This window comes from Garra rufa, chromosome 4, assembly GCF_049309525.1.
Source record: "Garra rufa chromosome 4, GarRuf1.0, whole genome shotgun sequence".
Classification (NCBI taxonomy): Eukaryota; Metazoa; Chordata; class Actinopteri; order Cypriniformes; family Cyprinidae; genus Garra; species Garra rufa.
Window position 1 is genome coordinate 42,261,122 of NC_133364.1, and position 26,985 is coordinate 42,288,106.

At 41.2% G+C, this 26,985-nt stretch overlaps 1 long non-coding RNA gene across 1 annotated transcript; it reads left to right on the forward strand.

Annotated features, from left to right (window-relative positions):
• Nucleotides 1–8,878: 8,878 nt before the first annotated feature.
• LOC141333078 (uncharacterized) lies at nt 8,879–26,267 on the forward strand. Its single transcript, XR_012355375.1, has 3 exons — nt 8,879–9,059; nt 9,174–9,308; nt 26,098–26,267. It is a non-coding gene; the product is annotated as an uncharacterized lncRNA (long non-coding RNA).
• Nucleotides 26,268–26,985: the final 718 nt, after the last annotated feature.

Genomic DNA, 26,985 nt, shown 5'->3' on the forward strand with positions numbered 1-26,985 from the left:
ATATTCTCAGATGAAGCCTCTTTCCAATTGTTTGGGGCACCTGGAAAAAGGCTTGTCCGGAGAAGAAAAGGTGAGCGCTACCATCAGTCCTGTGTCATGCCAACAGTAAAGCATCCTGAGACCATTCATGTGTGGGGTTACTTCTCATCCAAGGGAGTGGGCTCACTCGCAATTTTGCCCAAAAACACAGCCATGAATAAAGAATGGTACCAAAACACCCTCCAACAGCAACTTCTTCCAACAATCCAACAACAGTTTGGTGAAGAACAATGCATTTTCCAGCACGATGGAGCACCGTGCCATAAGGCAAAAGTGATAACTAAGTGGCTCGGGGACCAAAACATTGATATTTTGGGTCCATGGCCTGGAAACTCCCCAAATCTTAAAACTTGTGGTCAATCCTCAAGAGGCGGGTGGACAAACAAAAACCCACTAATTCTGACAAACTCCAAGAAGTGATTATGAAAGAATGGGTTGCTATCAGTCAGGATTTGGCCCAGAAGTTGATTGAGAGCATGCCCAGTCGAATTGCAGAGGTCCTGAAAAAGAAGGGCCAACACTGCAAATACTGACTCTTTGCATAAATGTCATGTAATTGTCGATAAAAGCCTTTGAAACGTATGAAGTGATTGTAATTATATTTCAGTACATCACAGAAACAACTGAAACAAAGATCTAAAAGCAGTTTAGCAGCAAACTTTGTGAAAACTAATATTTGTGTCATTCTCAAAACGTTTGGCCACGACTGTACTTTTCATTTTATATACATGTAATGCCTGATAAAGCTAACAGTCTCAGATGGAGCAGGTGAGTTCTCTCAGTCTGAGAGCCAAGTCTCGCTCTCAAGAGTCATCAGTTAAAATGTAGGCTGTTTTCTATTATTTCATTTTTAATTGAGTGGTTTAAAGACTAGAGATAGAAGGTACAGCTTTCATAAACCCAGAGAGAAAGGCTCAGACAGTCAGTTTTGGGGTGTTTTCCACTTAAAAGGTCAGTGTAACAGCCCACTTGTAGGATTGGCTAACATAATTGCCCCCTTAAAGGTTGTATCAGCGATTTCTAGCCTGAAACATTAAGTGTCAATTTCAGCTGACCTTTCTTCACGATCCGCTCGCTGCCTGCCCCATAAATTGTCTGTGAAAAAACACGTCTCTCTGGTCAGCCTAGGGTCCGAGATATGCCAAAAAAACAATCGGCGCTACCAATCTTTCCACACATAAACAAACAGTATTCCAACCAATCAGCGTCAGGGGTTTGGTGTTGTGGACTTTCGCTCCGCCTCCCTCGCATCCCAGCACCAGTAGGAAAGTCCACAACACCAAACCCCTGACGCTGATTGGTTGGAACACTGTTTGTTTATGTGTGGAAAGGTTGGTAGCGCCGATTGTTTTTTTGGCATATCTCGGACCCTAGGCTGACCAGAGAGACGTGTTTTTTCACAGACAATTTAAGGGGCAGGCAGCGGGCGGATCATAAAGAAAGGTCAGCTGAAATTGACACTTTATGTTTTAGGCTAGAAATCGCTGATACAACCTTCAATAATACCCCAGAAAGAATTATTGTGTGATGAATTTTTCATCTGATGGTTGATGAGGGAGTTTGTCCCCTTCCTTTTTTCCTAGTCCCTCTAAATTTGTTGATTTTTATCCCCTAGGAGACATAAAATAGTATATAATAATTGAGATCAGTCTATATATATTTCCTAGATTTAATTAATTGTATAACAGACAACTTAAACTTTGGACACCCTGGTATTGGATCTAGAATACATGCATTACATTTCTACATGTTGTGATGTTTATTGCTTTGTGCCATTAAACTAAGGTTAACTTTTATCTCTTTGTTTTTCCACCTTACCTTCACCTAACAGAGCTGAAAGAGGAGAGAGAAGTGCTGAATGAAACTGAAAAGAAAGATCAGTTTGAAAATCTTCATAATTTCGTATCTGGAGAAAAGTCTTTTTGTTCCATAGAGTCTGAAAAGACTTCAAAACAAAAAAGTGATCAAAATACTGGAACTAGGAGTATTTCCACTTGCTGTCAGTGTGGAAAGAGTTTCAAACAACAAGGACACCTAAAAATGCACATGAGAATTCACACTGGAGAGAAGCCTTACACATGCAAACAGTGTGGAAAGAGTTTCATTCGTAAAGGATGCCTTAAAAGACACATACAAATTCACACTGGAGAGAAGCCTTACTCATGCAAACAGTGTGGAAAGAGTTTCACTGAAAAAGGAAGCCTTAACAGACACATGAGAATTCACACTGAAGAGAAGCCTTACACATGCAACCAGTGTGGAAAGAGTTTTACTCGTAAAGAATGCCTTAACATTCACATGAGAGTTCACACTAGAGAGAAGCCTTACACATGCAAACAGTGTGGAAAGAGTTTCAGTCAACGAGGACAACTTGAAAGTCACATGACAATGTGCAATAGAGAAAAGCCTTACAGATCCCCTCAGTCTGGAAAGAGTTTGAGTGAAAGTGGAAACCTTAAAGTTCACCAGAATATTGACATTACAGGTAGCCTTTTTACCTGCCAACAGTGTGGAAAGAGTTTCACTCATAAAAGTTACCTTAACATTCACATGAGAGTTCACACTGGAGAAAAGCCTTACACATGCAAACAGTGTGGAAACCGTTTCAGTCAAAAAGGAAGCCTTAACAAGCACATGAAGATTCACAATAGAGAGAAGTCTAACAGATCCCCTTATCATGGACAGAGTTTCAAACAAAATGTCTAGAACGGACAGTTCCGGTCCTTGATTCTGATTGGCCACAATCAAAGCTGTTGTAAATTACTACACAAACATACACCTCTTTGTTTCTCGGCAACCACATTGTTGCAACCACAATTACAGTTGTGATAAAGTTTACATCCCCCTTTCAGAATCTGCAAAATGTCAAAACAATCCTAAAGGATTCCAATAAGAATCCTATACAGGGCTCCTGCAATGATAGTAATTCTAATTCACATTTTAAAGCAATATGTGTTGTCTATGGTACACTTTACCATGTCAACTAGCTATATTGCGTTGGACTGAGCTTAATGCATAAACATGCAAGGAATAATATGGACTATAGACAGTGTGTTTGCTCTGTCTACGATTTAAGAACTTCACATTTGTATATCATGAATTGAAGAGAGAAGGGATTGAATTTTTTGATTGAAGCACAATAAAGGACACTGTAAGCATTTTAACATCAGTGTACATTGATTTTATTTGCACACATCAGTTACTTGCTCATTTCTACCACCAACATTGGCATTTTTGTGGAAGACTGTAATAATCATGTTTTGGAACCAATTAGGAATTGTGTTATAGGATTTTCTTATAGGACAAGGCATAAATATGCTGCATGATCATTTCTACAGGATTGTAATGGGATCCAATTTCCAATTTGAAGGATTGTACTTATTCATTGCATCTATTACTAAACAATATTTTTGCAGTTTACTTAAACTCATCTTGACTGAGTTAAGTGCAAGAATTTCAAAGAGACTTATAAGATTGATGAAACAAAAGACTAATCAACAAATGTTCTGTTTTAATTTCAATAGTGACTTAATTTAGTCTTTCTTTTACAAGTTCAGTCTTAAAGATCATAAAGTAGGTGTATCTGGCATGCTGTCCAGGAGAGGGCTCTGAGCTCGGCAGTAATTCCCGAGCCCAGTCTGAAGGTGAGGAGATGGTGTGGTGGATGTGGTGTGGTGCTGAAAAATGGGAGATGAAGAAGGTAGGTCTGCTTTGGTTATTTACAGGGATTCTTTCTCGTGCCGATTGGATAGGGAGTGTGATCACTGATGATGAATTGGCTGTGTTAATTATCGTGTGAGCTCTTCCCAAAAATCTCGAAACTGAAAGCCAGGATAAGCATGGCATCTAGGGTACAGGCGATGTGAATGGACTGGTAGACTTTACAGAGAGTGGAGATGCAAATGTTTAGAATTTTTAGGGTTATAGGTTGGCGGGTGTCCGGGACAGTGGGATGGGTTTTTTGGATTCCTGGAAAAAATTGGATCCTTCTTAAGCCCCTTTGATTGAGCCAATTTGGAGGTTTTTAAAGATGTTGTGGTAAGAGATGAACGTGGTTATCTATAGCAGGGAAAAATCAGGGAACGACAGGTTGTAAGCGGAGTGAAATGTTTTAAAACATTCCATGCTTTTGGGTAAGACTGAAGGGTCCTCGGGGAGATGGCTTGAAGGATGAAATTAAGAAAAGCTTCTAGGAGAGGGGGTGTCAGGGGTATCCATTAGGTGTGGGACATAGCTGGTAGATTTGGGCTGGGAAGGTTCAGGGCAGGGGGGAATAGGTGGGTTTATAAAGGAGCAGGTGATAGTGGAGTGGGAGATGGAGCTGCAGACTGCAGGATGAGTCGTGAGCTGAGTTTTAAGGGATACTGATAATTCTCCACAATTGATTTTGTGATCTGAGGATGAAGGAGAAATAGGAGATGGCAGGGGGAAAAAGTTCAATATCTGCACCTGACAAAATCTGGGTAATGATGGCATTGGGTAAGGGGGTTGGATCCAGAGCTATGGCACTCAGTGGAACTGACAGAGGCAATGCAAGTTTATTTATATGGCACATTCATACACAATGATAAGTGCTGTAAATAAAAGGAATTTAAGAACATTTCAAATGATAAAAAAAAAAAATTGATTTGGAAGAGGCTAGCGTGAAGGGAGGGCTAGCCTGGGAAGGAGGAAAAGAAGCTGCTGGGAATGATAGCGGAGGCATGCTCGTACTAGAGGGAAGGAGAGGGGGAATAGATGGCTCTGTAGCTGGCGCCATTAGCGGAGGCATGCTCGTACTATGGGTGATTTCTGGGGTGGAGGAAAAAATGGGAAGGAAAGGAGCTAGCGCTGTAGCTTGTGCAAAAGGCAGTAGCATACTCACAATATGAGTGACTTCTGAGGCACAAGTAGGGCTGGGCGATATGGAGCAAAAAATATATCTCGTTATATTTTGCTGTATCTCGATATACTATATATATATCTCAATATCTTTACAGGATAAATAACCCCCCAAAAACTACTGCAAAAACAAATATTCCAAATTTCTTCAAACTTTTTCTATTGAAGATTAGAGGTAGGCAGGTTAGAACAAAGTGCTTCTGCGAATTTTCTTTTAAAAATCCCTGTATACATATTAGAGCTGCACGATTCTGAATAAAATGAGAATCACGATTTTTTGGCTTAGAATAAAGATCACGATTCTGGAGAACTTTATTTTAAAGATTTTGACATGAACATTAGGTTATCAAACAGCAGTAACATAGCAGTAAAATAAGACATAATAAACTTGGCTTTCAATTTAAAGAAATTTAATGAAAAATAATGTAATGAAAAAAACACCATTAAACATAAAAAAAAAAAACATACAAAGTTATAATGTCCGAGAAAAGCGATTTAAAGATTCTTAGCTAAAAACGCTTGCCTGTCAACATTTTATGGCTATCACCATCCTCTCTGTGTGATGCCCAAGTTTACTTCAGCATTTTACAAATAAATCCTAATCTAATCATGACAAACCATATAACGCTGGAAAGGTCTATGGCTCCTAAATAGATATTTGACATTTTGTTGTGTTACAAATTGTAGAGTGCACTTTAAAAATCTACTTCATAACAGGAGTTTTGAACTTTTTCACAGACATCCTTGTTGCCTTTTTCCCTATTACACTTTTGAAATAATAAGAAATTATATATCAGATGAAAACTTAAAATTTCAAAATTCTTCATTTGAAAGCCATTTTAAAATCAGACATTGCATTCACATGGACAATGCACATCAAAATCATATTAAAAAATGTTTTTGCCCATGAATTATAAAGATTTAAGATTCAATTCTTCATTTTCACGTCTCTGTTCAAAAATGGGAGTAACAGTTAAGGGGTTAATGGATTGTCATGCTCATTTAGGGGATGAAGATGAAGCGTCTTTTGCGCGCGCAAGTTCCTTATTTCAAATGGAGATGCGCGGCTTGCAGGTCCGCGCCGCATCGATTTAAAAACATCTCAACTTTACAGAATGTCGCAAGCGCACCGCAGGTCATGTGACATGAACTAACCAATCGGCTTCCTCACGTTTTTCCGTTACATTGAAACCTCAGCAGAAACATGGAGGAGCAGCTCATCATTGTGGTCCAGGGATTTCCTGAACTTTATGATTTGTCAAGCCCCCTTAGCGTTTTCCACGCGTTTTTAGGCGCAACATGTGAACCGCTCCTTATGGTTCCATTGCTGTGCCGGTCCATAAATCTGTCACGATCAAAGTACTACTCTTTTAATTTTCAAAGTGCAAATAGAGACCGAATTTTTCAAAGCATGATACAGAGAGTTATTATAGCCCAAATACTAATAACAGCCTAGATATTTTATGTAGCCTAATTTGCGTGCATTGGGGACTCGCTCTTTAAACGTGGGGTATTAAAATTGCTTTTGAATGCGCTTGCGTGTTTTACTTTGGTTTCGTTTTAACGATCGCCCGAAAATCTCGGTTCGTGGTGCTAGAAGCTCCATATAATGGAGCCGGTTGTCCTTTTTTTTTTGCGACGAGTTCTGTAGCCTCCGGGCTGGTTGCGGGCGCCGCCGTGTTGAATGAGACGACAGGCGAGGGGAGGGGGAACAAGTAATGAGGCGGAGGCGAGCACAGCACAGGGAAGGCAAACAAGCAAAGTGGCGAAAATTTAATACAAACATTATATCGATATATACGATATATCAAAATTCATATCGAGTTTAAAAAATATCTCAATATATTTTAAATATCGAGATATCGCCCACCCCTAGAATACAATATGTCCATTACTGGGTTCTACAAAGCTAAGGCAGCCATGGAGCCATCATCTATATGAAGCCTTCAAGCAAAAAAATCCTTGCTGCACCCTCTCATTTAAATATCAACACATCAAACACTTGTGGAGTAGGAAAAAGAATTCTCCATTCATGCACATTGTGGCTGTCTACACATTTAAATCCTGCACTGCCAAATATATCTTTAAAATGAAATCAAATCCTTCCAAATCCATCAATAATGTGAGGATCTTTGTCACACAGAAAGGCAAAATTCAACACAAAATGAGTGAGAAAAAATGTAGGGCTGCTAGTCACATAAAAAGAGGGAAAATCGCACGATCGCTGATCCATGGGCCCAGCCAGTATTTTTACAGAAAGCTACGTTCTATACCCACAGAAGAGCTGTTGGCTGGAAATATGACCAGCTGTCTCAACAAAAAGGTCAGAGGTCAATAAAAACTACAACTTGCACAGTGGCGTACTCATTGATGTGCACATCACACAGACGACGTTAAGACAGTGTGATACAATGTATTACAGGATACCTGGCTACGTCCAACATTTTAGTATGGACCCTTTTGGTGTCCATTTATTTACAGAAATGGGGATCAGCATACTTGTTGAACACTTAAGAAACAAGTCTCCCATCACCCTCTATCTTGACGCCACAGGGGGACTGGTTTCAAAAATTCCTGATCAGCAGAAAACCACCACTCCCAGTCACTGAATTGCTATCCAATGAACATTCAGTGCCCCCCATTACGTTCTGGCTAATGCAGTTTATGCGCCATTTATTAAGTTATACACAAATCCGCATCCAGCAAGTGGAAACTGATTACAGCTGGGCGTTAATGCAAAGTTTTTTGCTTGCATTTAATAAAGAGAATGTGCTGTCATTTCTTGACAGAGCATATGCCATTTGTCAGGGCCAACATTTATTTGAGGAACCAAAAGGATTCACTGTTCTGCACATCTGCTCTGCCCATGTCTTAAAAGCTGTTCGTCAGGCAATGCTCAGGGAGACAGATGATAAGGGACCGGTAGAGTTTGCCACATTTTGCTTTGCCAGATTGCAGAATGCAAGCACAATGCCTGAGGCCACACAGATCTTCAGGTTGATGTGTATTGTTTTCACAACAAATCAATACACAAAACTTGTTCAAGAAAGTGTTTGTGCTTTGGGTTCCCTGATCACAAAATCAAAAGACAAACACACTGAAGAAACAGAACTGGAGGAAAACAAAGAATGGGACTTGGAAGAAAAAAAAAACATGCAAACACCATCATGGGCAGTTCAAGCTTCTCTTATTTTCGGAGGGTGTTGGAAGAGGCTAGGGAGCAGGCAACACATGACATCTCTGGAGATAACAATCCATACTTCTTTCCAGGGATCATCACCATTCTATTTGACACATATATTGGAATTTTTCCAATGTGGAGTGGATTGCTCCTGGGGGATCTTAAAAGACATGCCTCAAACCTTTCTCATGCTGAGGCAGAAAAGACACGGGACACCAACTGTCATGTAGAGAAGTGGTTCGGCATTGTCAGACAATCTATCATGGCCAAAATGAAAAAAATGACACCAGGAACATTTATCAGAAAAATGTTCACATCCCTGCAAGGCCGCTACAGAGAGCATATAATTGAGAACAAGCTGTCCCAAAGTTTACTGCTCAAGCCTGCGCCACCAGTAGACATTGAAGATCCCCAGGAATCTTGGATGAGGAAAAGGAAGACAAGGTTCCTGGCCAAAAACATCTAAATTCTACTCAGTGCCCAAAAAAGTACCGGTTCCCCACACACAAAAAAAAAGGAAAAAAAGAGGCACAACATTTCGGTTTCACCAAAACCAAAGAGAAAGGAACAAGAAACATGTGATCCCTCCAATGTTCCTTCAGAAGTGTTGGTTTAAGAGAAAGAAGTAAGAATATTAATATTATATACAATAAAAATGACCAAAAAAGCACTATAAACTGTTGGGCAGAAAGCTTCTTATTATTATTTTCTCATTTATTTTGGGTAAAATTATTTTATTTTATTTATTGTATTTATTATTTATTTATTTTTATTTTAAATGGATATTCAATTTAGAAGAATTGATTAAAGTTTTTTATTGTAGGTCGACATGTTGTGGACTAATAGAACAACAGAGCTCATAGTAGCCATTCTCCAGGACCCAAAAGAAAAAAACGAGTAGGTGCTCCATCACAGTGCTTTCCAAACACTGAAGCCTCATGAATGGTTATTTGGAGAGGTATGCTCATCATGACAATACATTTTTTTTTACTATATATACAAGTAAGAAAATATAGCATTTAGCACAGAATAAGGGTTATTTCAGTTTATATATTGTAAATTTTCTCCTTAGGCTACGGAGTGTTACATCCGAGCCATTCTTAATACTAAGGGACTGAATTCTCAGTTATACCAACTAAGTCATTACATCACAGGAGTAATCCTGTATGGTTCCAGGGAGCAGATGGCCAAACAAGGTTTACGAAAAGTAAGTAATTCTAGAACATTTTTTTAAATCTGTACATCTACAATGTGCAATAGAAGAACCTTTTTGTCTAAATGGTTCCATAAAGAACCTTTAACATCTGATTAAACATTTTGTTTCACAAAAGGTGCTTTGTGGCAAATAAGGTTGTTCAGATTTAAAAAAGGGAAGCAAGAAATGGTTCTTTAAATATAGTGCAATATATTATTATCACATATATCTATCTTCTGGATATATGTTGATGTTTATAACATATATGAATTTCCCATAGTACAATTTGTATATAAACATATATTGTAAGCATGTATATAGTTAACTTTTATATGGTATTGCATGTTATGACCATTTAAGTTTACAATATATATTACAATTGTATATTGTATTATGTGATATGATCATATATGTTAACAATATATATCAAAATTATATATGGTGCTCTATGTTTTGACCATTTGTTACCAATGTATATTGAATTTATGCAAGTTTATTAACCATTTATGCCTAAAAGATACTGCTTATTGTAAATCATATAACAAAATATTTTTTTGCTTAACTTTATGGTTTCAATTCAGTTTTCTGGGGGGAAAAAATAGAGATGAATATATAACCTGTTCAAAAAATGCCAATGTGCTAGTTACTTGTATGGTGTGCTAATAACTGGCCAGTTTACCAGGCTCTGTATGATGTAATTATCTGTATAATTTCTTTGAAACTACTTACTGGGAAAAATACCATCCAAATCATTATTTTAATATAAATCTAACAATTACTTGAATTGCCCTAATACTGGCTGGAAAAGGGTACTGTCAACTTCAAACAAAGTTAATAAAAATTGTATTACTTTGTAAGCTACACGGTTCATGTCACCTTGCAGAGGAGAAGCAGGAATGTAAGGAATAGATGGATGTTGTTTCCATAATTTTAGTATAATTGGGTTTTATACATACATAAAAATATAAAACTATAGCAATATTTTATATGGACAAGACTGTAACATGTTTCACTCTGATGTTCTGTAAAAACATTTTTATTTTATTTTATGCAATTAATAGAATGATCATTTCTGATCTGAGATGAAGTAGCTTGCTGTTACTTGTTACCCTGTATGTTGTGTTTAACACTGTAATATGAAATTTAATACATATTTTTCAGAGATATTACTCATGTGATAGATAATTGTTATAATCTCATTTTAGCACAGGCTATTATACTTAATACTTTATATAATAATATAATCTATAATATAATATAATCCTTTACAGTCATAGATTTTTAATTTCAAAGATAAATGCATTGTCATAAGGATCCAGTTTCAGTTAATAATAGTTACATCTCTCTGCCAACACAAATTTAATTTTGATTAAAAAAAAATCTTAATGAGTTTGAAATATTCATATTTATTTTTTTATGTATTAGATATAAAATTGTATAATTAGTATCAATAGCTTTGTACTTTTGATAAATCTGCAGTTCGTCCCTTCAATTCATCCCACGTAGGTACAGCTGTACAGTATTATGTGTTGTATAATCTAAAATTATATTGATTTTAGTGAACAAGACTTTTATTTTGGTCTGGAGATGTGACGCCATAACGCCTGTTTCACACATACTCCGTATGCAGTGCGTATGCAGTCCGTGTGCGTTACGTATGCGGTGCAGAAGCAGCACGGACTCGTTTTGCTTTCACACAGGACACGTTTGCAGTCCGTTCCTGATCCGCGGGTGTTTACCACAAACACACCATTTATCTGTTATTTTAATTTCAAATCCAAACGTGCTTTTTTAGCATTGGGATACTCTTTTATCACAGTACACTAATACAATAATACTAGACATGTTCACGTTTAAACTCAACGTATTATAAACAACGTATGTGTCACACCCTCTGCATGTTCCCTCAGCCCCAATCACCACGATCCCCCACCAACCAGCCAATCACCACCACAGCACGCCCGTGAACCATCACCAGAATTCTAATCACCGTCACCTGCACCAGCAATCACCACACCCTTTATATACTTACCTCTTTCACTTACTCACCGGCTGGTATCGAAGTTGCATGGATGTCTCTCTGTGGATCTTCTCCCTCTCCTGTTGTCTCTCCTGTGCTCCTCGTGGATTGCTCCGATGTTCTCCTGTGCTCCTCGTGGATTGCTCCGATGTTCTCCTGTGCTCCTCGTGGATTGCTCCGATGTTCTCCTGTGAAACACGTTAATCGTGTTAGAGGGCAGTGACTGTTGCTCACGCTACGATATTTATGAACTTGAACTCACCTGTTGTATTGTGTTCGAAGATTTGACCACTGAGACCCTTATTCACCTGTTTGCACGTGTGTTGAACTATGCACGTTTGTTAATAAATATCTTGAAAGATACTCGCCTTCTTCCTTTGTGTGTGGTCGTGACAGGATACCAGCCCAAAAGAACTAACTTACCACATCACTCATGGAGGCGAGCGCCGCTATCACCGAAGACACCCCCGATCCATTTACGGATATGGTAAACGTTCTTCGTCAATCTCTACCTGCTACTCCAACAACGATTTCCAACACGCCCCTCTCTCGCCCCATGAGTTATTCCGGAGACCCGGGTGGTTGTAATGGTTTCCTCCTGCAAAGTTCCCTCTACATCGAAGCCAACGCACACCATTTTCCAAATGAAATTTCTAAAATATCTTTTATGATTTCCCTCCTCACTGGGCAGGCACTTCAATGGGCGGAAGCGCTTTGGAATTCACGGAGCGATACACTAATCTCCTATAATGCTTTCGTTACCCACTTTAAGGACGTGTTTGGAGCTGCTCTCACTCCCCTTTCCGTGCACGATGAACTGATTACTCTGAGTCAAGGTACGTCCAATATTCATGAATACACCTTGCGCTTCCGCTCCCTAGCGGCCATCAGTGGTTGGAACCAAGTCGCTCTCCTGGCAGCCTACCGTAAGGGGCTTAAACCCCAGATCCGCAAGCATATGGTCATTTACGATGACAATGTACCGCTGGAGACTTTTATTAAGAAAGCAGTAGGCATTTCACAACATCTCTCAGCATGTCCCTCTACAAAGTCTGTGCCCAGTTTCCCTCCACTCCGAACACCTTCGCCCCAACGAGATGCGGAAGAGCCCATGATTACCGACTCCTATCGCCTGGACCCTGCGGAGAGGAAACGACGAATTAATAATCGCCTGTGCCTGTATTGTGGAGAAGCCTCCCACTTTATCAATGCCTGCCCAGTCCGCCCGCCTCGTCCAATGGTGAGTACCGTATCTATTACTCCAGCCATGTCTCTCTTACCCCATATTACCGCTGAACTAATAGTAAACTCTTGTACTCTCCCCATCTTTGTGCTCGTGGATTCCGGAGCGGCTGGCAATTTTATCTCATCACATTTCATTGCTAAACATCGAATTCCCACCGTTCTAAATGAGGTTACATATCAAATCACCACTATCCAAAACTCACCATTGGGCGATGGTAAGATATCTCGCCGGACCAAGAAAGTGACCCTCATCTCCCAACACAACCACCGTGAACATCTGACCCTCCTAGTACTCCCTCGAGCCAACGTGGATGTCATCTTGGGCAGACCATGGCTCATAAAACACCCACCCCGCGTTGATTGGAGCACAGGAGAGGTCCTGGAATGGGGTAAAATTTGTGAGAACCACGGCTACCATCCTCCCTCGTCGGATCCAGAGCCTCCATACCGTCCTATCCCTCTTCATGCCACCACCATAGAGAGTCCTACCACCCAATTCTCTATCGCCATTCCCCCCGTCTATCAGTCTTTTGCCGATGTCTTCAGTAAGGAACGGGCCACACAACTACCACCGCACCGGCCCTGGGATTGTAGTATCGACCTGCTGCCAGGCGCCAAACTACCTCACGGGAAGATCTACCCCCTCTCACGTCCTGAGCAGGAGGCCATGGAGAACTACATCCAGGAGGCTCTCCAACAGGGGTTCATCAGACCTTCCACGTCCCCAGCAGCATCCAGTTTCTTCTTCGTCCCCAAGAAGGATGGTGGACTCAGACCCTGCATTGATTACCGGGTACTTAACGACGCCACGGTGAAATTCGCCTATCCACTTCCTCTAGTTCCAGCTGCCTTGGAGGAGCTACGGGAGGCCCGCATATTCACCAAACTCGACCTCTGCAGTGCTTACAACCTGATCCGTATCCGAGAAGGAGATGAGTGGAAAACCGCCTTCATCACCCCGACCGGTCACTATGAATATCAGGTGATGCCCTATGGCCTGGCCAACAGTCCGTCCATATTTCAGAATTTCATGAACGAAATCTTCCGCGACTACCTCCATCGTTTCATAATCATCTACATTGATGATATCCTAATTTATTCACGTAATCTAAAGGAACACCAAGACCACGTTCGCCAGGTTCTCCAGCGCCTCCGTGAGTACCAACTCTATCTAAAGTTAGAAAAATGTGAATTCCATCAACCCTCCATCTCCTTCCTCGGATACGTGATCACTGCGGAGGGAGTTCGCATGGAGACCGGAAAGGTGGACGCAGTGGCCAAGTGGGCGGAACCAAGGACGGTGAAGGAACTTCAGCGCTTCTTAGGGTTCGCTAACTTCTACCGACGCTTTATAAAAAACTATAGTCTCCTATCGGCTCCACTCACTTCCCTCTTAAAGGGAGGGCGCCGGGTATTACAGTGGACTCCAGAAGCCCAACAAGCCTTCGACCGTCTCAAGCTGATGTTCACCACCGCTCCCATCCTCAAGCATCCCGACCCTTCAAGGCCCTTCGTGGTGGAAGTGGACGCGGCGGACGTAGGCGTGGGAGCCGTGCTGTCCCAATGGTCTGGTGAACCCCGATCCCTCCATCCATGTGCGTACTATTCCTAGAAACTCACCCCAGCTGAGCAGAACTATGGGATCGGAGACCGTGAACTTCTGGCAATGAAGCTCGCCCTCGGAGAGTGGCGGCACTGGTTGGAAGGAGCCCAGTTCCCCTTCACCGTGATAACCGACCACAAAAACCTCCAGTACATTCAACACGCCAAAAGATTAAATGCCCGCCAAGCTCGCTGGTCACTATTCTTTGCCCGATTCAATTTCAACATTACTTACCAACCCGGCCACAAAAACACCAAAGCAGACGCCCTATTTCGTATGTACTCACCCGAACCTACCACTGACGCTCCTGACCCTATTCTACCTCCATCTGTCTTCCTCGCACCCATTCTGTGGCAACTCGACGAGGATATTCGGGCCGCCACCTTCGAGGAACCTGCACCACCGGAGCTTCCCCCGGGTCGCGTCTATGTCCCAAGCCGTCTTAGACCCCTTCTGCTGGATAGTACGCACACGTCCCCCGGCTCAGGACATCCTGGCAGTAGGCGAACCCTCTCGCTCCTCCAGCAGAAATATTGGTGGCCCAACATGAGCAGGGAAGTGGAACGGTACGTCCAAGGATGTTCGGTTTGCGCCGTCAACACAACCCCACGCCGCTTACCCGAAGGTAAACTACAACCATTACCTATTCCCCGCCGACCCTGGACACATTTAGGTATTGACTTCGCCACAGACCTGCCTCCCTCTCAGGGCTACACGACAATTTTAATGGTAGTTGACCGATTCTCAAAAGCTTGCAAACTAATACCTCTCAAAGGTCTCCCCACAGCGCTAGAAACCGCAGAAGCACTGTTCCACAATGTATTCCGGAACTTCGGACTTCCAGAAGATATCGTGTCCGATAGAGGGCCTCAATTCATTTCCAGGGTCTGGCGGGCCTTCTTCAAGCTCCTAGGTACCACAGTCAGCCTGTCATCCGGATATCACCCTCAAACTAACGGGCAGACCGAACGGAAAATACAGGAAATCTCCCGCTACCTTCGGACGTACTGTTCCCAACATCAGAACACCTGGAGCCAGTATCTACCGTGGGCTGAGTATGTGCAAAATTCCCTCCGTCAAACCTCTACTGGTCTAACCCCCTTCCAATGTATTCTAGGCTATCAACCAGCTCTGTTTCCATGGACAGGAGAGTCCTCCGAGGTGCCTGCGGTAGATCACTGGTTCCGAGAGAGCGAGAGGGTGTGGGACTTAGCGCACGTCCATCTCCAACGGGCAGTACGGAGGCATACGGAGCACGCCAACCGCCGTAGGTTACCCAACCCAGTTTACCTCCCCGGAGACCAGGTATGGCTTTCCACCCGAGACATACGCCTCCGGCTGCCCAGTAAGAAGCTGAGTCCCCGCTACATAGGGCCCTTCACCGTTCACTCACAAATCAACCCCGTCACCTACCGTCTTAACCTGCCTCCACATTACAGGATCGCTCCCTCGTTTCACGTTTCCCTGCTAAAACGCCATACTGAACCCCTATTCCCTTCCTCCACAGAATCGGAGCCACCTCCTCCTCCCGACCCACCAGAGATCCTCGGAGATAACATCTACCAAGTCCAAGAAATCCTAGACTCCCGGCGGCGGAACGGCCAGCTCCAGTACCTCGTGGACTGGGAGGGGTTCGGACCCGAGGAGAGATCGTGGATACCCCGTGACGACATCCTGGACCCGACTCTCCTCGAGGAATTCCACCGCCAACATCCCGAACGCCCAGCTCCCAGAGGTCGTGGTCGTCCCCGTCGCCGCTCTTGGGTGCCAGGAGTCACCCGTGGAGGAGGGGGTGATGTCACACCCTCTGCATGTTCCCTCAGCCCCAATCACCACGATCCCCCACCAACCAGCCAATCACCACCACAGCACGCCCGTGAACCATCACCAGAATTCTAATCACCGTCACCTGCACCAGCAATCACCACACCCTTTATATACTTACCTCTATCACTTACTCACCGGCTGGTATCGAAGTTGCATGGATGTCTCTCTGTGGATCTTCTCCCTCTCCTGTTGTCTCTCCTGTGCTCCTCGTGGATTGCTCCGATGTTCTCCTGTGCTCCTCGTGGATTGCTCCGATGTTCTCCTGTGAAACACGTTAATCGTGTTAGAGGGAAGTGACTGTTGCTCACGCTACGATACTTATGAACTTGAACTCACCTGTTGTGTTGTGTTCGAAGATTTGACCACTGAGACCCTTATTCACCTGTTTGCACGTGTGTTGAACTGTGCACGTTTGTTAATAAATATCTTGAAAGATACTCACCTTCTTCCTTTGTGTGTGGTCGTGACAGTATGCTATTATTCAATGCATTTGACTTCTAGATTTGGATATTAACCCTCTAAGCGCCAAAGTCGCAGAATTGCGACAAGACGTCATACCCATTGAAATAGACTGTAGTTCCTAATACGGTGTAATTTCTCATTTGTATTCCCAACCACTAGATGGCAGACATGTAGTACTTCGATTCTAGACCAAAATTACGTCTTCTTCCTGTTCAAAGTGTTGGAGGAAATCATAGAGAAAGCGAGCGATCTTCATTGAAGCGGAAGCAGTACAGTTCATAGCGTAAATAGAGTAAATTGTCAGATTTGTGAGGAGAAAAGCACCAAACGGCTGATAAAAAGTTGTACCGTGAAGATGTGTTGCAAATGTTATTTGCTGATTGTGACTCTAAAGGAGAATATTTGTCTTTTGGAAATGACGATCGGCCGTCTAATAGACGCGCATCTCGCGGTACATCTTTGCGGAGCAGTTGTGCTGCTGTGTAAGACGAGATTGTTCATGAAGCACAAACAAATAAAGCACAAACAAACGTTGCAAATGTTATTTGCCGATTCTCACTCTGAAGGGGAATGTTTGGCTTTTGGAAGTGACGATCGGCCGTCTAATAGACGCGCGTCTCCCGGTACATCTTTGCCTCGCAGTGGTGCCGCCGCGCACCACGAGAAAGTGTTTACAAAGCATAACCAGCGATCATTTCGTCCCTTTGCCCAAAAGGAATGGGGGTGGCAGGGGTGAATGTGGTCATAGTGTACACAGGGGTATAGTAATATTCTAATAATTTAGTAATTTCTTCTGTTTTATTGTTGGTTTCCTCTATTCTCATCCATTTGATCATTTTACTATTATATAGTAGTGTAATATGTAATATTTTTGTTTTATTGTTGGTGTTCTCTTTTTTGATCATTTGGAATGAGGATAAAAAAAATAAAAACATGCAAATAAGTTCAAACATCCATTTATTATCTTTTATTTCCTGAATATTACTTGTGAAATGATCAAACAGTTGGCTACTGTTCACATGCATTTTATTACTACATCGAATAGTAATATAGTAATAATTTAGTACTTTTTCCTGTTTTATTGTTGGTTTCCTCTTTCTGATTATTTGAAATAAGGATAAAAGACAAAAGAGCAAATAACTTCAAACATCCATTCAATATTTATTATTTCCTGAATATTATTATGAACTGATCAAACAGTTGGCTACTGTTCACATGCATTTTACTATGTAGAATAGTAATAATTTAGTACTTTGTCCTGTTATATTGTTGGTATCCTCTTTTCTGATAATTTGGAATGAGGATAAAAGACAAAAAATGTGCAAATAAGTTCAAACATCCATTCAATATCTATTATTTCCTGAGTATTACTGATGAACTAATCAAACATTAGGCTACTGTTCACGTGCATTTTACTATATAGTATAGTAATATAGTAATAATTGAGTAATTTTTCCTGTTTTATTGTTGGTTTTCTCTTTTCTGATCATTTTTAATGTGGATAAAAAGACAAAAAACAAAAAAAAACATCAATTCAATATCTACTATTTCCTGAATATTATGAATTTCAATAATGCCGCCCCCATGATGACGTCATAATATGCAAATTAGATGAGAATATTTACACCCCACATCAACTTTTGGTGATGCCCAACATTTTTCTAATTTACAGTAGATCTCTATCTTTAAGCCCTTTCAAGCCACAAACTTTTGAAATCTTGATGTCAAAACCCAGCATTTTTTAAAAAAAACCCTGGCGCCTAAAGGGTTAAGTTGCTCAAGCAAGTTGCAACATATTTAAACACAGCATAGGTAGGCTATATCTTCCTTTTCATATTGAAATTGGGCTTTCACAAATATTTTATTTTAACAAATATTTATTTTAAATTAAAACTTACGACAGAAACAGTCGGCTCTCTGTGCCTTTCTTTCGCATTAAATCTTTATTAAAAACCATATTTTAAAGAACTTTTCTACCTGGACAAGTGCATGTATTATGTTGCCTTGTTTATTTAAAACTGCACTATTCTAAACCTAGCCAAAAAGCCACGTGTTGACTGTGAAACACAGAAGACTGCAATTATATGCATTTACGGTACATTTCCGTGTCAATTCACGTTCATTTTTACAGCGAACAATGAGCTGTCACTTTAATTCAGCACATGCAACGCAATGCAGCACAGCAAAAATAGACTCCGTGCCTAAACGATCGCTTCACTGCTGCAAACGCACCGCATCTGGAACGCACTGACGGACAGCAACCGCGTGCAGTGTGAACGCTCTGATCCGTTAACATGGGTGCGGAAAAAATACGCAACGCATACGCACTGCAGACGGAGTATGTGTGAAACAGGCGTAAGACTGCGGCTGGATTCAAATGGAGAAAGGTGTGTGCTTTTAACAACTGAAAGTGTTTAAAATAAGACTCGTTTAGAGAATTGCATATAAAACTGTGAAATGAATTGTTAGCCAGTACAACACTGTAATGCTCTATCAGGGGCGGATTTAGCCATTTTGGGGCCCAAGGCAAACACAGACATGGGGCCCTCTACATCTTTTGTTCCTCCTTGTAAAACTGTAAAATTTTATTTTCATAATATATTACCTGTGCAATAATATTTATTGTATATTCACAAGTAGGGCTGCACGATAAATGAAATCGCAATTGTGATTAATCGGAAGCTGCGATTGTCATGCATATCTTTTAGTGAAGCACTGTGATTTCCATTTCTGTGTGATCAGTAAATCTTCATCCAAAGGCCAGAGGGCGCTCTGTCTCTCGGAAACGCCAAAATCACCTGAAGGAGAAATCTAGAAAACACTTATCGCTTCAGCTGAATATGAATAAAACTAAATAGAGATTGAACTGCTTTCATTGATTCAACGTGACTAATGAACACTCGACTACGACAATATTGTTTACTGAAGTTCGTGTTATTATAATTTTCATTATAATAATGTACATTTATACTGCAATGCCTTCATCACTGTTTAGAATTATATGAACTATGTTCTGTGCATTATTATGTGTAAGAAGCCACATCATTTCACAGGATTAATTTGAAACACTCGACTGATGTTATGAAGTAAGTTATGAGTAAAAATATTATTTAAGGTGGGTTTTTCACGTGCTTTGAGATGTAGCACCATTTACACAGCGCGTATTTCACTGAGAGGCTACGCAAACAGCTCTCATTATCGCAAACGATTTCCTTTCGATTGCATAATCGTGCGATTAAATCGATTTCGATTATGAACATTTTGACCACGTTTAGATGTATAACGTTAGTGTCACAAGAATCGACATCAGCTTATTTCTGCTTTTTAGCTTTACCGTCGTCAGCTGGTGACGGTGACATCAGAAAAAAATTTGTTAGCTTTGGTAGTGTTGCTATTTTCTATTTTCTATTTTGCTTTCCTCCCATTTCCTCGTTTTTTGCTTCGCTTCATTTTAGCTCCGTGCACACTCCGTCTGTCAATCACTTCTGCTGTTCTGCAGCAGATGCGCAGTGACGTGAAATAATGGAATAGTCCAACAGTGTGGTGTTCGAGGGTGCCTGCGCCTGAGTGCCCCTAAGATATATTCTATATAAAAGTATTCTGACGACTTTTTAGAGAATTTTTGACATTTGCCATTAAGTAAAAAAAAAGAAAAAACACCTCGACCAAAATTTTTCTAGGGGGCTCCATTGCAGCTCGGGGCCCAAGGCAACTGCCTACCTTTGCCTAATGGCAAAGTCCGCCCCTGTGCTCTATTTAGTGGCACTGTAGTCCCTATATAGTGAATATTTTTTCCTAACGAATTTGTCACAGGCGAGTAGTGTTGATAGAAACGGATCTTTTCTAAATTCCGAGTAAACTGAATCAATCGATTCACAAAATGATTCACTGATTTGAATCACTGCACACTGACGACATCTACTGCTCAAAACACTTGGGGACAATACCTATTATTGTTACGGTCCGGTGCTGGATAAGACGAGGCGAGACACGAATAACAATTAAACAGAGTCTTTAATATAATCCAAGGAGCAGACTGATCAGGAACATGAAGTACATCCACACACTGAAGCGTAAACACAAGCAAAGACCGACAGTGCACTGAACTCAAAGACAGACTTATAAAGAGTGGCTAATTACAAAGACAGGTGAAACAGATAACAAGGACTAAACCAAAGCAGACAGATTAGCAGGGGGAGACAATGGGAGAAACCAAAATACATGACATGACTATGACATTACGCCCCCCTCCGCATAGGCGCGTCCTCGCGCCGTACAAAACAGAAACAAAAAAAACAAAACAGACTAGAGGGGCGGCAAAACAGAAAAACAGAGTCCATGGAGGCTTTGGCGGAGGACGCAACCCTGGGAGGGGGACCAAAACAAGAGTCCTTGGGGCAGACAAGACAGTCCAGGGGGGCGACGACGGTGGGAGGAGCCAGGGAACAGACAGGAGGGACCCGGAGCAGGAGAGACAGACCCAGACCACAGCCATGATGACGGCCCACGGTGGAGCCGACGGAGGGAGGAGCCATGGTGGAGGAAGGACCGCCGACTCCAGGGGGCCGAGTGACAGAGGCGGAGCAGCTGGCAGAGGAGCCCGAGGCGGAGATGGAGAGCCGAAGATCCGGGGCGACACCGCGGATCCGGAGGGCCAAGGCGGAACTGGAGGCTCTGACGACCGAGGCGGAGGCGGAGTTCCGGAAGTCCGCGGCGGAGCCGGAGCGACAGAGGATGGAGGCTGTGCCGAAGGGAGGGAGGAGTCCGAAGGAGCCGGTGGGACGGCGCGACGAGGCACAGCCGGAGGAGCAGAGTCCTGAGGTGACGGAGGGACGACGACTGACCAGGGCGGAGCCGGAGAGACGATGGAGCCCGGTGGAGCTGGTGGACTGACGGGCGACGGTGGAGATGAGGGCGTTGAGAGCCGTGGTGGAGCCGCAGGGTCGGAGGGCCGCGGTGGAGATCTGGGCTCTGAGGCTGGAGGCAGAGCTGAGGGATCCTCCAGCCATGACACCGATGTTGACTGGCAGCCCTGCGGCGAGCCCACTGCACCGATGGTGGGCTGAGGGTGAGCAGAAGGGCTGACGGGGGACAGCGGTGGCAAAACAGACGGAGACATGAGCTGAAGAGGGGGGGTGGGTGGGAATTTCTGACAGACAGATTGGACATGACAGGTAGGTATTTCTGTATAAAAGTCAATTAAATCACCAGAGTTATCTTGTGGGATTTCAGAAAAAAAGTCAATTAAGTCCTCAGAATGATCATCCAGAAAATCAGAAAAAAAATCAATCAGGTCCCCAGAGTTGTTTTCCAGCTCACCCCCAGCGGTGTTGCAGTGGGCAGGGCTCTCCATTGCCCTCTCTTGCTCCACGTTGCTATCCACCGTCGCGGATGTAGATGCCGGCTCACGCACCTGATCCGACGTGCAGGACTCCGGCTCTGTCGCTCGCGGCTCAGGTTCCTCCGCAGTGCGCTCGGGCTCATACTCCGCGTGTCGGGGAGATGTTTGGCTGGGCTCTGGGTCTGAAGTGGGGCTGGTGTCATTCTCCGCGGTCGACGAAGTCCTACAGGACACCAGCACCCACTTGATGTACTCGGCGATGCTCTCCCGAGGACCCTCCCCGGACAGCCGCGCCTTGGTGGAGTTGTTAAGTCCTTTGTGGAAAAAGTTACACAGGCAGCTGTCCGGGTAGTGCGTGAGTGGAACGAGTTGCACAAAGTCTCGGGTGTGGTCCTCGAGAGAGCGGTTCCCCTGCTCCAGGAGCAGGATGAGGACGGCAGGGTTATCCATGATAAACAAAAAAATAAACACTGAGAAAAACGGAAAAATAAAGCAGGGGAAACACGCCGGGAAACTGTGTTGGTCGGTCTTTAACTATTACGGTCCGGTGCTGGATAAGACGAGGCGAGACACGAATAACAATTAAACAGAGTCTTTAATATAATCCAAGGAGCAGACTGATCAGGAACATGAAGTACATCCACACACTGAAGCGTAAACACAAGCAAAGACCGACAGTGCACTGAACTCAAAGACAGACTTATAAAGAGTGGCTAATTACAAAGACAGGTGAAACAGATAACAAGGACTAAACCAAAGCAGACAGATTAGCAGGGGGAGACAATGGGAGAAACCAAAATACATGACATGACTATGACAATTATATGAAACGCGTGAAATTTGGACGCATTGACACGCACAGTTTTTACGCGTCTTTTTGGTCCGTGTAAACACGAACGCTTTGAACGTCTGTACGCGAAGTTTTTGGTCATGTTATTTAATGACACGATCGTTTGTATCGCCTTAACGCAACATTTTTGACCGTGTGTTTCTAGACGAATGTTTTCGGCGTATAAACACGACATTTTTGAATGTGTAATATTTCTGAGTCTTATTTGATTTGCGACATCTTAATTTTTCTGTTTTAGTTGAACTGGTGATAATTTAGGGTCAATGATTAAATACATTCAATGACTGCATGAATCCATAATTAAAATTATATTCTTTTGTAACGTTAAAGGAACCACGTAGGCAGGCCCGGTTCTACAGGGGTGCTTGAGGGTGCTAAGCACTCTCAAACGAAATCAATAGCACCCTCAGTTACATCTGTAATAAATGGCATTTTATTGCAGATTTAGACCAATCCAGTGCGTTATGGTTTGCGCTCTCGAGGTCTATTTCTATTATGTTTTTGCTGAGTTAAGCAATGTAGCCAACCACGCACATATCTGTTGATTTCTCGAATCAGCGGCGTTATCCACTCATCGTTCAAATCGCCGGAGTTTTTGTTGAGGTAATGTTATTGTGTTAAGCACGAATCATCTCATTATAACAACAAAGACGTGGTGTAAATAAGAGAGATTCGAACTTCATTGTTTGTAGTCTATCTTTGTGAGATCGCACTAAGCATGACATCTGAGACTTGAGTCAGGGCAAGAAAAAAAAGATTAATTTTTCTGCTGTAAGCATTAAAACAAGCAGTCAATTAAACTCTTAAAAAATAAAGATGCGTTATTATGCCATAGAAGAACCTTTTTGTCTAAATGGTTCCATAAAGAACCTTAAACATCTTAAGAACCTTTTCACAAAAGGTTCTTTGTGGCAAATAAGGTTCTTCAGATTATAAAAAGGTAAGAAATGGTTATTTAAAGAACCTTTGACTGAATGGAACCAAAAATGGTTCTATGGCATCGCTTAAAGAACCTTTTGAAGCACCTTTATTTTTAAGAGTGTTAGAGCCGCTGCATTTCAGCCTCGGCCGACGGGCACGACTTTTTTTTACACCTCTAGGGCTGGGCTTCGGGCCAGTTTTCACATCAGTTCAGAGGCGGGCGGGCATTGGTTTTATCTCTTTTAGGCTTCTCCTTATTTTTATATTTTAGACATCAGTAGCAAAGATCTTGACTCGCCATATTTCCCCTCTGATTAATATAACCCTACATGTGGAAAAAGTGCATGGGAGACCGGGTTCTATTCCCACTGACAGCGCTTTTTTTTAATTACTTAATAAACGCATTTGTTTAAAAAAAAATTATTTGACTTAAAATTCATTTTAATTCATAAAAGTTACATTTAGGGTAAGGTTAGGGGTAGCTCTAGGTCTTTAATATTTCAATAAGTTGCCACGATTTTAATACTGTTTTATAAATATAATGATTTACTGTCAGTTATATTGCAGGATGTTTAATGCACAACAATACTGAGGATGAAATAGTAACGTCACTATTTATAAGTATAGCATCTAAATGTCTACTGAATCCACAACTATTGCTATTTACACTTGGACTTGGACTGGCTGCCCCACAGTTTACGTTTTATGGTCCGCCTGCTGTAGTGATTCTGTAATGTTTATGTGTCGTATGATTGTATCTGGGTTTAAATGTTGAATGAAGATTTGTAAATTGTCATAGGCTAATGGTGCTTTGTTTTCTGCTTTTGGATTTGCCTGATTGTTATAATATAATTGTTAAATTTGTGATTGTTACAATATATTGTTGTTATTATATTATTTTTATCTGACATATACAGCTATATTATTGTTATATGTTATTATAATAAATTCACCCTTTCACGTTACCGGAGACAAAAAAACCTGCATGAGTACAAACGGGATGAGATGCCACAGCATGACACAGCACTGACATCACAACCAACCTATAAATGCATCACTGACTCTAAAGTTTTACGCTTGCTTATGTACATACCAACGTCTTATTCACGAACAAATGTTACATGTGACGTTTGCATAGGTATTTGCTTACCTAACAGCACATCATCCTTCACGGAAAGAAATGTCGTCTGATGTTTATATATGTATACAGCAACGTGCCATTGCATCACAAATGCAAATGAAATCCTAAATAGAGCAACGCTATTGGCTGTTGAGCGGTCTGACGTGACACCCGAACATATACATCGTATTAACGCGTACAAACTGTGCGTGTTAATGCGTCCAAATTTTATGCGTTGTATAAAATAGGTATTGTCCCCAACGGCGTTCCATAACACACAGATGACGCGACATGAGAACACGGCAGATGTGAGAACCGTGACAGCGACAGGGCCTGTAGTCCCCATTTAGTAGCATGTTAGGCAAGGCAAGGCAAGGCAAGTTTATTTATATAGCACATTTCATACACAATGGTAATTCAAAGTGCTGTACATAAAAAGGAGTTAAAATCACAACAGCAAACAAATCATAAAAATTTAAAATAATAATCACACTAACAACAATAAAAACAGAATTTAAGAACATTTCAGATGATTTAAAAAATTTATTTTAAAATTAATTAGCACAGTAAAATGATTATACATAAAATAATGCAATCTGTTCGGACGTAGCACAGTGCTCATTCAATAAATGCACAACTAAACCGGTGAGTTTTAAGTCTGCGTTTAAATGTGTCTAATGTATTAGCACATCTGATCTCTTCTGGAAGCTGATTCCAGCTGCGGGCGGCATAATAGCTAAAAGCCGATTCCCCTTGTTTTGTGTGAACCCTTGATATTACTAACTGACTCGATCCTAGTGATCGGAGTTGTCTGTTAGGTTTGTATACTGTGAGCATATTTGCAATGTATGTACCATATTAGCAATGTTAGCAACCATATTTTTTAAAAATACATAACAGTTTAAAAAATTTAATAAAAATCAAAAGTGGGGTTTAACTGGTGTGTTTTATGTCATAGAATAAAATGTGAAAGGATTATGAGTTTGTGTTAAAGTTTAGTTCTTCATGTATATAGAGACATATTATTTGAATGGGCATGCAGGCTGTGCTCTGTTGTTCTTCCATGTCCTTGTGGTATCTGGGAATATTTTACAACTACAACTTATAATTATTACATAAATAATGAGTATTCTGCAGTATTAAAATAATGTTTAACTTTACCAACTATGCTTAATACTCAGTATATTTGTGATCTTAAAGTAGTTTATCTCTTTAAGATATAGGCACAGTTCTAATTAAAAAGCAAAAATAAACTTTGGTACAATGTTGGATTGCAAGACTTAAGTAGGTTTTATATTTTCATATATCATCATGTTGACTAAAATCAAGTACGTGGTTCAGAAATTGTATTGTAATTATCTTATAAAAGTCTAACTTTTACCTTTTTTTTTTCTTTCTTTTTTTTTTTACAGATGCTGGAATCCAGAAATTTCTTCACCCAGGGCTGCCTGGGGATAGCAATAAACCAAAAACTAACCAAGCTGTGGGAATACAAACCTGTAGACCTTGATGTTCTGTTTCTTATGCCTGTTCAGTGTTTTGATCAGTTATATATGTAATTGTTTCTTTTTTTCTGTTTGATTGTGCAGGTCAGTAAAAAAATTTTTTTCCTATTTAAATAAATTCTGTTTAAATAAAGATGTTTCTTTGTGTAGCTTACTGTACCATTTAACATTTAAGGCTTAAGGTGTGAAATGTGCAATGCACTGCAACTTTGTAGAGTGAAGTGTCTCACATGTGTCTATAACCTGTATTTAAAGATCAAAGATCACATATTAAAATATTAAATATATGAAACCATAAATTTCATGCATATGGCTAATTTGTATAACGTTATAAAAACAATACATATAACTCACATATATTAATAATTATATACATTCCATATATGGCAATACATGTATTATACATACATAAACATATATTTTTGTATGGAATAGACTTATATGTCAATATATGAAATTGTTCCATTTTCTAATAGGAATCATAGATTGATATGGCATATATAGAACATGTATTTAATATAGGGGTATTTCATATAAGCACATATATTACATTTCTGTATGGGGAAAGCAACGTGTAACGTTAGTCTGAGATGTTTCTTGTCGACACCACAGGATTTTAAGAGTCAAAATTGCAAAAAAAATTTTTATCTGACACAGTGACTATCGCAACAGACAAATATCGCAAAAATCTGATCTGGCACCACTAATCTTATAGATCAGTGTCTGGCACAGTGACTAGAAACGTTAAGTTATGAACAGACAAAAAAATGCTGTAATCTGAACCAGACATACATT